Raw genomic sequence first — 14,338 nt, 5'->3', positions numbered from 1 at the left:
AAAGTTTCTAAAATTTAACATTACCGGAAAAATGAAATTTTATGATAAAGAAACAAAGCAGATGACAATAAAACCGATCGCACAAACGCATCACGGCAACGGCCATGGTAACCTGATGCATGTGAGTTCCGTGCAAATTAAAATGCACATGCGTTCCCCCATTTCTTGCCCTATAAAAATCCACCCAGATCGGATAACATTCATTCGTTATTGAATTGCTACCACATACATGCATCAAGATTGACAAGAAATCAGCGACATCAAGCCCATGGACGATTGCAAGCTGGACAAACCGCCTGGCAAGTAGCCAATGCATTTCAAGTCCACGTAAGGACCATATACAGGCTCCAGCAACGGTACCAGACCACCAACACTACAGATGACCGACCACGTAGTGGAAGATCAAGGGTCACCACCCGACGTCAGGATCGTCAGATTGTGCGACAGCGTCTTCAAGATCGCTTTGTTACTGCTGCGGATACTGCTCGACAGACCATGGAGACACACCAGCGACACAGTGCGGACACCGTGCGTCGACGATAGACGAGCAGACACCTCCACTGTCACAGGCCACACCGAGGACCCATTCTGACACCACGTCATCGCCGGAACCGTCTTCAGTGGGCAACACAGCACCAGCATTGGCGCCACCAGCAGCGGAGAAGAATCCTCTTCTCGCCAACACTGCGAGAGCAACAAGAGACCTCCTCCAGCAGAATGGCATCAGAACCATGCTGTGGCCTGCACTCAGTCCCGATTATAATCCCATCGAGCACCTGTGGGACGAGATTCAAAGACGGCTGAATGACGTCCGACCAAGGCCGACAACTGCAGCTGAACTGCGTCAGGCGTTCCTCAGAGTATGGGCTCAAGTGCCTATGGCCTTCATCAACCGCCTCATCCATTCCATGTATCGACGTTGCACGGCAGTCATCAATGCACATGGCGGACACACGAGATACTGACTTGTGATGCCATTTTCTCAGAGGCTGGTGTTGTGTTTCACTTTAAGAACATTTGACACTTTAATTTCAACCTTGATGATCAGTTTTGCCAAGTTTCATCTTTTTAATATGTCTCAAAGTACGTTTACAGTGTTTGAACAAATAAGGTTTCTCATATATCTATCCACGGTGACGTCTCTTTGGCGGTTCAGTATATAATAACACACACAGAGAACATCACATGGCCGGTGTATTAACCTTACCTCTACTATATTTGCTATGCTATTTCACTGATTAAGATTAACGCGAGTGTTTCAGGTGAGAATTATCCTCAGCATCCACTATTGTCATCAATTGTCTTCATTAATCAACACATCAGTTGAGAGAAACGTGATAATTTTTTCTACGCGTCACTCGTACAATGCGTCGTGAGGTATCTAATTATCATATTTAGGTGTGTTTTCATCATACTTCGCAGGAGCTCCACGGTTTGTTATGTGGGCACTGCCCGTGACGGGGGCGTCAGTTGTTGTTTGCAACATCACGGGGACGGAAGAAGTGAAATACTGTGATCACATATCCTACGTTTGGACTAAGCCAATTATACCCAATTCGTCGTCCGTGGAAAACGGGAAAATGAAAAGTGAGTATATATTTTCCTGGAATACATTCTATAATTATATCATATATATTTTTATTTGTTGGTTTGTTTCTTTGTTTAATGCCACATTCAGCATATTCCAGTTATATGACGGCGGTCTGTAAATAGTCGAGTCTAGACCAGACAATCCAGTAAATGACAGCACTACGATGTTATGTACCTAGCAAACTATCCTTGTCCTAAAAGGCGATTTAATGGGTTGGGTGGCCAGGCTCGGTGACTTGGGTAATGGAATGTCTTCGTATCCCAATTCCGTAGATCGATGCTCATGATGTCAATCACTGGATTGTCTGGTCCAGACTCGACTATTTACAGACCGCCGTCATATAGCTGGACTATTGTTTGAGTTCGGCGTTAAGTGCGGCGACAAACGAAAGACTTAACATCTTTATACAAAAGTCATGTCACAAATATATAAAAATCTTGATTTTCTATTTAAACAAATTTTACCTTTCTTTCAAGGGGAAAATCAATCTAACGTTCATCAGAAGAAATGGAACAATTTCTAGAGATTTGAGAACATGGAACTTGACGACATTGCATTGAATTTGTTTCCAAACTCAAGCCATACACGGTTCACTTGAGAAGAACTGGAAGTCAAGGGTAAAATGTTCTTGTGAAGACGTGTCTGATGTGATTCCAACGCACCTCTAATCACTGGTCACTGACTTAAACATGAAGTCTATTACTGACGGACATAAAGGAGTCCTTCTAGATGGCATATGTTTATTTATACACACATCCCTCTTATAGCTTCTGTACAATCCCTCTTAACACTGTTTTTCAATGAGCGTTGGAAAGATTTCTCGTGGAAATGAAGATAGCAAGGCATCCAAACGTTTACCCAATAAAAGAGTGTGATATTTTGCACCAGAGATGTTATTTGCATCAAATAATGACATGTTTTATATGCACGAGAGATAGACGTGTTTTGTTTGCAACAGATATTTGTTACAATACTTTTTTTGATTGAAGTTTTACTTGAAATATTTGTTTCTTCAGTGATTTATTGCAATAATCACAAACTTCAACCATGAACAACACAACGCTAGGTTGTGTCATACCTGATCGTATATCCGGGTTCTGGCTTGTAGTCGTTGTCTGTGTTGGAAGCGTTGTGAGTTTCGTCAGCGTTGTCGGTAACGGCATCATTCTGTACGTCTTTTTGAAAACGAAGTCTCTGCGTAAACCCTGCAACGTCTTTCTAACAAACCTTGCAGTGGGTGATTGTCTGTACGCCATGATTGGTTTCCCCATGTACTTCATCACGGACTTTGTACACGACTGGTGGTGCAATTTGGTATTTTCTTACCTGAGAATATTTATCCTTGCCATTTTGATCATGGTGTCGATAAACAATATAGCACTGATTGCACTGGAGAGATTTCTTGGTATTCGGTTTCCGTTTTTCTACGCAGCAAATATAACCGTTAGCAAATGTTTCCTCGTGGTGATAGGTAGTTGGGTGTTTGCGGCCGCCAGGGCGATGTTCTTTGCCGGGACTTATTTCGCGAACCTTACGCCGGCGGTGTCAACAGAGGTTTTCATCATATCTGTGTTGCTTACATTTACTGTCGTCATATACTCATATGTATATGTCGTCAGTAGACGCCACTTACGGAGAGATAAAACGTACGGGATAAAACAGGAAAGTAAATCGCAGACTGTTGTCTACATTGCTATAGTGAATGCTCTGTCTTGGGTGCCAGTCATAGGGATTCGATTTATTGATACGGTTATTATTGACACTCGTTACTGGCGACAGGCAACATTTTTGTCCCCCTTTGCAGGCACTTGTTTTAATTTGCTGATCTATACTTACAGAATGAGTGACTATAGACGAGCAGTCATGAAATTGTTAAGGTGTGTATCCCGGGTTCAACCACAACATGAATATTTACAAAGTACAACCCACTAATCAGATGAACAGTGGAAGGTCGTTTACCTGTACTGAGAACCGTCGAGATTATATCGGTTTATCCGTAGTTAGAGACAGGAGGAGGTTAGCTGAAATAAGGTGTGTCTGTTTTATCGCCAGGCAGGGAAACAACAAGTTCGATTGTTTAACGGCTTTTGGTGTGACACGGCCACGGATCGAACCACCGAGCTTTCGCTCTCCCGCGGCCGGGAATCGAACCAATCTCCGGGAATCTCCGGACAAACTCCCCGTCCACTAGACCACGGACCACTAGACCACGGAGACAGTCTGGGGCAGAAGGAAACGTGATAGACCGCAGTTCAGAAAATTATTCAACCAGGCTCGAAAATAATGCATTATCTAAAACGTTTCTTTAAAGGAGTTATTGATTTATTGAGGTTTCAGTCTATTAGTCTTTTATTAAAAACTGAGTAGAACGATATATACAAAACGGATTAACAGGATTAGTAAAAATATTTTATATTTTATTTGCATATAACCGCAGTGCTGTTTGTGGAATCGACAGTAGACCCCGTTAATCCAGACGCTATTATTCCCTGTATAGTATCCTTGTTAACGAATGTCCGGATTAACGAATCATGGGTACGAAGTTACAGCCCCTTGTTCATGTGTTTTCGTTCCTTGTATAGATATACCGTATTCGACGTAATAAGCGCCCAGGGCGCTCTCAAAATTAGAAATAGTGGGCTCTTATTTGAAAATTATTTTGGTGAAAAAAACAGAGTTGAAAGATAAATTTCGTGGTTTATGCTGACAGCCTGAAATGTTTATGTACGACAGATATATTTTTCAAAAATTAAATGCCCATATTTAAGGGTGCATATAACATACGAGTGCGTATTATACGCGAATAAATAAGTCTTGTGGTCATTGATCAATCGGAAGGGGCGCTAACTGGGAATGTTCACTAGCAAATATCTCAGAAAATGTCGCCGTGGGCGCGTATTAGAGCGGGGCGCTTATTTCGTCGAATACAGTAACCCTGCTATGGGATACATTGAGTAATATTGGTGTGAATGGAAATATTCTTATGAATTTTATCTTGTATGCAGTTTTTGTATCCTATGTTGAGGTTGATTTTAATGAACCATCTTTCGGTCTATCCGTCCATGTTTAAAGCTGGTATGTCACTGTATACAAAATGTCAAATGCTCTGTACGCATTAAAGTCGTTATTTACACCCTGGTTGTTGTATAATGTGATTTCAAAAAGGGCTGTTTGTTATCACCCTTACTTTTTGTATTTGTATATTAATTATTTTATTCTAACCGATAGCATTTATTATTGGGTGTATATAATAGTCATTTCAAGGTTCCCGCCTGTACAGGCGCTATTGTTTCAATCGCTGAAAGTGAAAACGAGCTAAATGTCATGCGCGATTGTATACATAATTGGTATGTCTCCAACAAAATGGCGAAAATAGTTCTAAATCCAAAGTACTGCATTATACGGTCTTCGGTGGTGAGAAGGGCGGTCAGGTAGCGTAGCGGTTAAAGCGTTCGCTCGTCACGCCGAAGACCCGGGTTCGATTCCTGACATGGGTACAATGTGTGAAGCCCATTTCTGGTGTCCCCCGCCGTGATATTGCTGGAATATTGCTAAAAGCGGCGTAAAACCATACTCACTCACTCTTCGGTGGTGAGAACTAATGTTTTGTTTTCATGTGGAAATATTTAGTTAGAAATTTTTATTATTATAACTATTTAGTTTAACTTTTAACTGAGCATTTAGATTATGCCTGTATGGCTAAATGTGTATCAATATCACCGAGCAGAGCATTTGGTTTGTTTCTCACAAAATGTGTCTCCTCGGTGGCATATCCTCTGGTATGGTCTTCTAGAATATGATACAGTAAACTACGGTTATAACGAACACGCTTATAACGAACTAACGGATATAACGAACTTACTTTTTAGTCCCGACTGTATGCTGTAGTTATGCTGTATATATGCTTATAACGAATTACGGTTATAACGAACTAAAATTAGTAGTCCCTTTGAGTTCGTTATAACCGTAGTTTGCTGTAGCTCATTTCATGTGTTTTGACCTAAATGCATTCAGCACACACTAGATGTGTATTCCGTTAAGTATTTAAACACATTCCTAATCATGTTTAGATCTAAACATGTCTTTTCTGTGTTTACATTCTAACACATTGTTCCATCATGACGTCATTTCCGGAGATTCGAACAAGCGCTCGCAACTTGATGGCGTCGTAGTTTGGACCATGTTATTTTTGAGAGGGGTGTCTTCTAGTAAGCTGTTCCCCATAGATGTAGATGGGCAACAAAGATAAACGCATCCAAAACTGGGACTGATATGACAATCGGTATCGGGTGAACAGGGAACGGCAATCGACGTGTGGATTGTGAGAATATGCGGGAAATAGCCACCTATGCATAAAATGGTTTAACTTTCCGGATGCCATTTGGACATATATGTCCCTACAAAAAATGTAGCTGCTGTGCCAGAGGGACATATATGTCCTTCTGAAACATCATGTTCAAAGAATTGAAATAATTATTTTGGGATCACCCCAAGCCCCTATCAATTACAAGATCGTAAAAGGTGATAAATTTCCAAAACATTTGTGTCATTTTTACAAATCTACTGTCAATACATAATGCATATGAATCAAGTTAGTCAAATTCCCATTGTTTACACTTCGCTCAAATGTGCCGCCATTGAAATATGAAAAAATCAGTTTGAACAAATTGCACCGACTGATTGAAAATACACATGAGAAGGAAAGTTTAAAACCTTCAAATATATATTGGTTAAAAGTTTGAAAGGGATCAAATCTCTACAAATCTATGTATTAATAAGATTATGAAACCCACTAAAAGCCTAGTTTATCGATGGTGGATGGAACGTATTTTTTTCTTCACTGTGTTTGTGCAAGGCTTCGTTTTTCTTATCCAGTCCCAAAGCGTATTAAAAAAACATTCAGACTGTATTACATACCTACTCACGTGTATAAAAAACAGTCAGTGTGAAGTATTGCCACTTCTCATATTGACACGTATACTAAGAAGTTCCATTAATGCTTCCTAAACTTCAAAGTCTTTGCAAAAACACAAAAACGGCACAGCAACTACTTCGCCAAAACTTCACACAAAATGGCGACCGAAGGTGAAGGTCGCTTCGCGGTACCTTTTCATGAGAAAAAAAACCCGAACGCATTGTTCTCAGAAGAAACAAAAACGCTCATGATTAACTTTGACACCACTTTTTGGATCTTTGCTGTTCATGTTTTGTGACTGATAATATTTTAGTCACCTTTCCGTATGTTTAATGAGATGTGTCAATGTGTGAAAAGACGTTAAAAAGTAATATGTTAACGACGGCATATCCACAATGCAAAACGTATTGTTTATGTCAATGCAACAACAAACTAAATGTGAATTATGAACGTGAAATGAGAGTTAAACTTCTTGTTTCCTATTATTACTTATAAACATAATATTATATATAATATTGATGAACGTGCCCGGATGTGCAAGATAGCTCTATGGCAGAAAAATTGATACTTTTGTCGCCGGCAGCCTTATTTCTACTTTTATTCATCTTAAGACTGCGCCTCCACTGTCTACATATAAGGAGTTGTACGTGCTATCCGTACCTGGCTTAAAGGGACGCTGATCTAAGGCAATTAACCAAAAGCAATTATTGGTTGTTGCCTTTGTTATTGTTTTTTCCCCGTGAGTACCCGGATGATATAGCAGAAACCTAGACTAGTTCGCAACCTGTGCTGCGCAATTCGTAAACGCATTTGTCACTTTTATTGATAGTATCAGGGCGTATGGTCACATTGATCAACAAAATGAAATACAGTTTTTGGAAATAATAAGGAAATGTAGGTATCTTTGTGGGTAGCATCGGTAATGGTGACGAAGTTTTGATAAGTCACTTGCTTGGTAATTGTGCGATTTTCGTTTACACTATTTTGACTTGCAACACAAAGTAAATATTTCTCCTGAGCATTGCTTATTTTATCGTGTTTATATTTTTACAGTCAAAATGTGCAAAATTTTCACTTAGGAAATTTATTAAACGCCTGAATATTCAGTTATTTTACAAATTGACTGAAAAATATGTCCATCTGTATTATTATGACAACGAATTCCAAACATTTTTATGTTTAATATCATCACCAAGAGACTGAAAATGTTACGATGATAAGTACATTTCTATATTGTTTGGCTTCTAATCCCACATAATAATCTATTGTGATGTTTTAGGCCCTATTGGTCGTCTTAATCAATTTTGGTCAATCTGTTAAAGAAATGGACAGATTTTTCAGTCAAAATGAGAGAATCTCATTTTACAAATTAACTGTAATATACAAAGAAAAAGACTTGTGAAAACAACGTCTATCGCGCATCGAAGAATTTCCCAACCAAGACGTAGAGGAACAAGGATGAATTTTTCCAATGCTCCTGCAAATGAAGGAAAACAAAATGCGAATATCATAATTACAACCTACCAAATTTATGTGTATAATTTTAGGCAGCTTCCTTGTTCGAGGAATGTATCCGTGAATATCCACACAACGGAACAATATCCCAAACGTCTGCAGCTGTACAAAGAAACGATTCGATGTCACGTGTCTCTGTAACAATCAAATATTTTAAAATATATAAATCGTTTCGGGATATTATAACCCATGTTCGTTTCTCAACTGATCACTTGTATTGTTTCAGGTGTTTCACATAGGTATCAAGTCTCAAGGGTCGGCTGAGAAAGCCCATGTGACAACTATTTTCATAACGTCCACGGTTCCTAAAAAAGTCCATTGAGTAAGATAACAATGAGCAATTAATCAACGTATTATCGGTTAACCCTTTGAACAAAGTATGTTGTTTTTACATCGGCACTTCACGCAAGGATATGAGTGTATTCCCTTTGTTTTAGTAAACCTAGACATGTAAACACTCACTTTTGACATATCCACCGTGCAAGATAACAGTGATTAATCAATCTATGTATTTTCTGTTAATCCTTTGATGACTACTAACGATCCGCTGATTTACAAAAAAAAGTAAATCAACTGATCATTCATCTCTTGCTGGGCTGCCACGTGCATATTACATAATACACATTTCACCTCATTTCAAACCTGGATCTAGATTGAATAATTACCCCAGACACAATAAATGCCAAATGGGAACCTTCGTCGGGTATTCGGAGTGGTGCTACCACTAATTATACCTGTAATAAATTCATTAACTGAGCATCAAGTGAATGACGACAAATACCAGAAACGTTGATGAAAACAAGGGAGTAGTAATCGTATTATCGACGCAATTCGAAATCCGAAAAATGCTTTCACTGCATTGATACTTATTTTTAAACTATAACAATTTCCAAATATTTCCAAATGACGACAACCGATGAGCTCCTCCGTTCTTTTTGTCTGTTTGTTTAGGCTGAAGAAATTAATTAACATGCGCCCTTTGTCGAAATCTTTATAGATCACGGTTAACCAATCAGTGTTCAAAAATTGGTAAAACAAATATTGCCTCCAAGTTTATTTTGCTGTCCTTGCAGACGGTAGCCCAGTCTCTTGTCACGCTCAGTTGCGTTGCGTATCATCCGGGTACTCACGGGGGAAAAACAATAACAAAGGCAACAACCAGTCCCGGGGAATTGCTTTAGATCAGTGCTCCTTTAATTAACGCCAAATTCACGGGCTTCTACCTGTGACGTCACGGCAATTTGAACGCACAGTCAATTGTCACGTGTCAGCCTGGTAGGATGGCCGACGGCAATCAACACTTTTCTCATGCTGACGTTTCATGTTACACGCAATTGGGATCGATGACATGCATCAACCAAGTCAGCGAGCCTGACCACCCGATCCCGCTAGTCGCCTTTTACGACAAACATAGTTGCCTTTTACGGCAAGAATGGGTTGCCGAAGACCTATTCTACCCCGGATCTTCACGGTTCGCTTCACGCAAGGAGGTATCGTATCGGAGTAGAAAATGTTGATGAGACTGGCAAGAATGAACCTCAGTTCACCTTTATACTGGAAATACTGCTCACTCTTACCTTTCAATCCGTGAACATGAATACCCCACTCAGACACAGTATACTGACTCCGAGCCGACCAGTCCTTGTTTTAGCCCCTTAATGCCGAGCACCAGACAGGGTACCATCGTTTAACCATCGTCTCTATACTTAAACAACGACCAATAATCAATATATTGTACAGCCTCTTTTACGATGATGATAAAAAGTACAAGCTTTAAAAATAATTACCCGCTCATCGTTTTATAAATACGGGTAATTATTTTTAAAGCTTGTACTTTTTATCATCATCGTAAAAGAGGCTGTACAATATATTGATTTCTCATATATGAAATTTACGAATCGTGGTCGTTGTTTAAGTATAGGATAAAACACGTCCGAGGGTTGTTATGATATTTAAAACCCGCATCCCGAGGGATTAATTTTATTTATTATATAAAATCCCATGGAAATTACAACGTCCCTGTTTATGAGATTTAACCCGACTGGAGAACAATAGGATGACGTCACCGGAGGTTTATACACAATTATACATCTAGTATTGTATTTCTTCACTGTAACATATGTTTGTAGCGAGTAAAACAACAGTAAAAATGATGAGTTGTATCCAGTATAGTATTTCTTCACTGTAACATGTTTGTAGCGAGTAAAATAACGGTAAAAATAACGGACTTGCATCTGCCGTAGTATTTCTTCACTGTAATATATTATGTATGTAGTGAATAAAATAACGGTAAAAATTATGACATGCATCTGGTGTAGTATTTCTTCACTGTAACATCATGTATGTAGTGAATAAAATAACAGTAAAAATTCTGACATGCATCTGGTGTAGTTTTTCTTCACCGAAGTATATGTATGTAGTGAATAAAATAACGGTAAAAATTCTGACTTGCACCTGGTGTAGTTTTTTTCTTCACTGTAACATATTATGTATGTAGTGACTAAATAACGGTCAAAATTCTGACATGCATCTGGTGTAGTATTTCTTCACTGTAACATCATGTATGTAGTGAATAAAACGACGGGGGTGAAATATAATCTGAATGAAAATATATTTTCTGCTGATGTCTATTTCTATACGACCCTATATAGCTGCCCAAGGGTAAGGCTTAACGTGTGAAAACACCCGGGCCTCTCGTTGATTTAGTGAATTGGACAGGGAGAAATTCGCTGACAGACATTAATTTACACCCGATGAAATGTGGCTTTCGTGCGATTGAACCCGTGTATTAATTACAGATGGTGTAATATGTTGGCACGATAATTAGGTGGTAACTAAACCACGAAGCCAGTTTGCTAAATACTGATTCCATCGGCAATTATCGCGAAAAAATTCGAGGTGATGTTTGTCAACATGCACAATAGTTCCTCTACCTACTTACATAATGGGGTATTACAATTATGACAGGGACGTGTATCGATAGGGAATGTATTAGAGAGTGTAGCGATATCAACTTTTCAGTTACAAACCCACGGGAAATATGTCTTTTAAATCTCAAGAAATTACGAGGAGCAATAAGCCATAGTCTGCATCGGATTTATGAAGGCGTTGTCCCTCGGCCTTGATGTAGACCATGTCATGTCGGACCTCATCGCTAGCACTGACTACAAACGGTCTTGTTTCGTCTGACATAGACTAACATTTAGTCTCTGAAATCTTATATTACACAATATCCTTCTTGACTAAAGGGGCGGTCGGGTAGCCTAGTGGTTAAAGCGTTCGCTCGTCACGCCGAAGACCCGGGTTCGATTCCCGACATGGGTTCAATGTGTGAAGCCCATTTCTGGTGTCCCCCGCCGTGATATTGCTGGAATATTGCTAAAAGCGGCGTAAAACCATACTCACTCACTCACTCACTCTTGACTTAATATTTTTAAAAAATCCCTATGCTGATTTCATAGAGCTAGCTAGAGCTGGCTAGACTTGCTTTGGTATGCGTTTCTAGATTATTTTTTTTCATAAAATAAATATATTCCACAGTCATCGTGCGGGACTACGTCTGACAAGGCGTTCATGGCTATCGGGGCGCACTGATGGCCCAGGCGTCAAAGGCGCCGCAATTGGCTGTGCAGAGTTGCGTCCCTTGGGCACGCCCTAAACCTGATTGTGGGTTCGAATCCCGGTTCGACCCGATTAGGTTTGTCCGCACAATACACGTGCTCGTCGGTTTCGGCAAAGGGGTAAAGGTCCTACATCACTTCGGGCTTTCCTCCCACATTAAGCTGACACGCGGTGATATACCTGGAATTCTGTTCAAAGTGGCGTGAAAGTGAAATCTCGACTGCAAACTAGAGACGTGACGGTCGTCAAATTTATACCCTGCTTACAATGGCCACATGTCACCTCAGATGCCTATTTTCTGCAGGGCCCGTGAAGATTCGGTGAAATCTCGACTGCAGACTAGGGACGTGACGGTCGTCAAATGTATACCCTGCTTACAATGGCCACATGCCACCTCAGATGCCTATTTTCTGCAGGGCCCGTGAAGATTCGGGTTGAAACAAGCCTTCTTAAACCCATGCTTGTCGTAAGAGGCGATTGGGTGGTCAGGCTCGCTGACTTGGTTCATGCATGTCACCGTATCCCAATAGCGTGGATCGATGCGCTTGATACCAATCACTGAATTGTCTGGTCCAGACTAGATTATTTTCAGACTGCCGTCATATAGCTAGAATATTGCTGAGTGCGGCGTTAAACAACAACAACAACAACCAATAGAAATGTCCGCCATCGAACGGTAGGAGTATTCTGGTTGGGTGGTTAGTTGTTTAACCATTAGGCTACCCTAGTGACATAGGGCGTCTCAGGTCACAAACACCTGGAATAGATCCGCTGGCATTTGGTTTCCCCCAAACCTAAGGGAATAGGTTCGAATACCGGTTCGCCCAGGCTCGGAGACTGTTGATTGTGTGGATCGGGTGGTCAGGCTCTGGGACTTGATTGCGAGGATCGGGTGGCCAGACTCGGTGATTTTGGATTGTGTGGATCGGGTGGTCAGACTCGGTAATTGTGTATTGTGTGAATCGGGTGGTCAGACTCGGTGATTATGGGTTGTGTGGATCGGGTGGTCAGACTCGGTGATTGTGGATCGGGTGGTCGGACTAGGTGATTGTGTATTGTGTGGATCAGGTGGTCAAACTCGGTGATTGTGGATCGGGTGGCCAGACTCGGTGATTTTGGATTGTGTAGATCGGGTGGTCAGACTCGGTGATTGTGTATTGTGTGAATCGGGTGGTCAGGCTCGGTGATTGTGGGTTGTGTGGATCGGCTGGTCAGACTCGGTGATTGTGGATCGGGTGGTCGGACTAGGTGATTGTGTATTATGTGGATCGGGTGGTCAGACTAGGTGATTGTGGATTGTGTGGATCGGATGGCCAGACTCGGTGATTGTGGATCGGGTGGTCAGACTCGGTGATTGTGGATCAGGTGGTCGGACTAGGTGATTGTGTATTGTATGGTTCGGGTGGTCAGACTAGGTGATTGTGGATCGCGTTGTCGGACTAGGTGATTGTGCATTGTGTGGATCGGGTGGTCAGACTAGGTGATTGTGGATTGTGTGGATCGGGTGGTCAGACTCGGTGATTGTGGATCGGGTGGTCGGACTAGGTGATTGTGGATTGTGTGGATCGGGTGGCCAGACTCGGTGACTTGATTGTGTGGATCGGGTGGTCAGACTCGGTGAGTGTGGATCGGGTGGTCAGACTCGGTGATGTGGATTGTGTGGATCGGGTGGCCAGAATCGGTGATTGTGTGGATCGGGTGGCCAGACTCGATGATTGTTGATTGTGTGGATCGGGTGGTCAGACTCGGTGATTGTGGATTGCGTGGATCGGGTGGCCAGATTCGGTGACTTGATTGGTTGGATCGGGTGGTCAGACTGGGTGATTGTGGATCGGGTGGTCAGGTTCGGTGGTTGATTGTGTGGATCGATTGGTCAGACACGGTGATTGTGGATCGGGTGGTCAGACTCGGTGATTGTTGATTGTGTGGATCGGGTGATCAGACTCGGTGAGTGTGGATCGGGTGGTCACACTCGGTGATTGTTGATTGTGTGGATCGGGTGGTCAGACTCGGTGAGTGTGGATCGGGTGGTCAGACTCGGTGATTGTTGATTGTGTGGATCGGGTGGTCAGACTGGGTGATTGTGGATTGCGTGGATCGGGTGGCCAGATTCGGTGACTAGATTGGTTGGATCGGGTGGTCAGACTGGGTGATTGTTGATTGTGTGGATCGGATGGTCAGGTTCGGTGGTTGATTGTGTGGATCGGGTGGTCAGACTGGGTGATTGTGGATCGGGTGGTCAGACTCGGTGATGTGGATTGTGTGGATCGGGTGGTCAGAATCGGTGATTGTGGATTGCGTGGATCGGGTGGCCAGACTCGGTGACTTGATTGTGTGGATCGGGTGGTCAGACTCGGTGATTGTGTGGTCGGGTGGCCAGAATCGGTGATTGTGTGGTCGGGTGGTCAGGTTCGGTGGCTGTTGATTGTGTGGATTGGGTGGTCATGTTCGGTGGTTGATTGTGTGGATCGGGTGGTCAGGTTCGGTGACTTGATTGTGTGGATTGGGTGGTCAGGCTCGCTGACAGTGTGTCACCGTAACCCGTCGGCATGGATCGTTGCTCACAATATCAATCCCTGGATTATCTTGTCCAGACTCGATTATTAACAGACCACCGTCATTTAGATGGAAGACTGCGACGAGTGCGACTTTAAACAACAAACAAACATTAACGGCACTGTCGCAGGCTTTATCGA

Source organism: Haliotis rufescens, unplaced genomic scaffold (assembly GCF_023055435.1).
Source record: "Haliotis rufescens isolate VD_foot unplaced genomic scaffold, xgHalRufe1.0.p SCAF_8, whole genome shotgun sequence".
NCBI lineage: Eukaryota > Metazoa > Mollusca > Gastropoda > Lepetellida > Haliotidae > Haliotis > Haliotis rufescens.
This window is presented reverse-complemented; position numbering follows the sequence as displayed.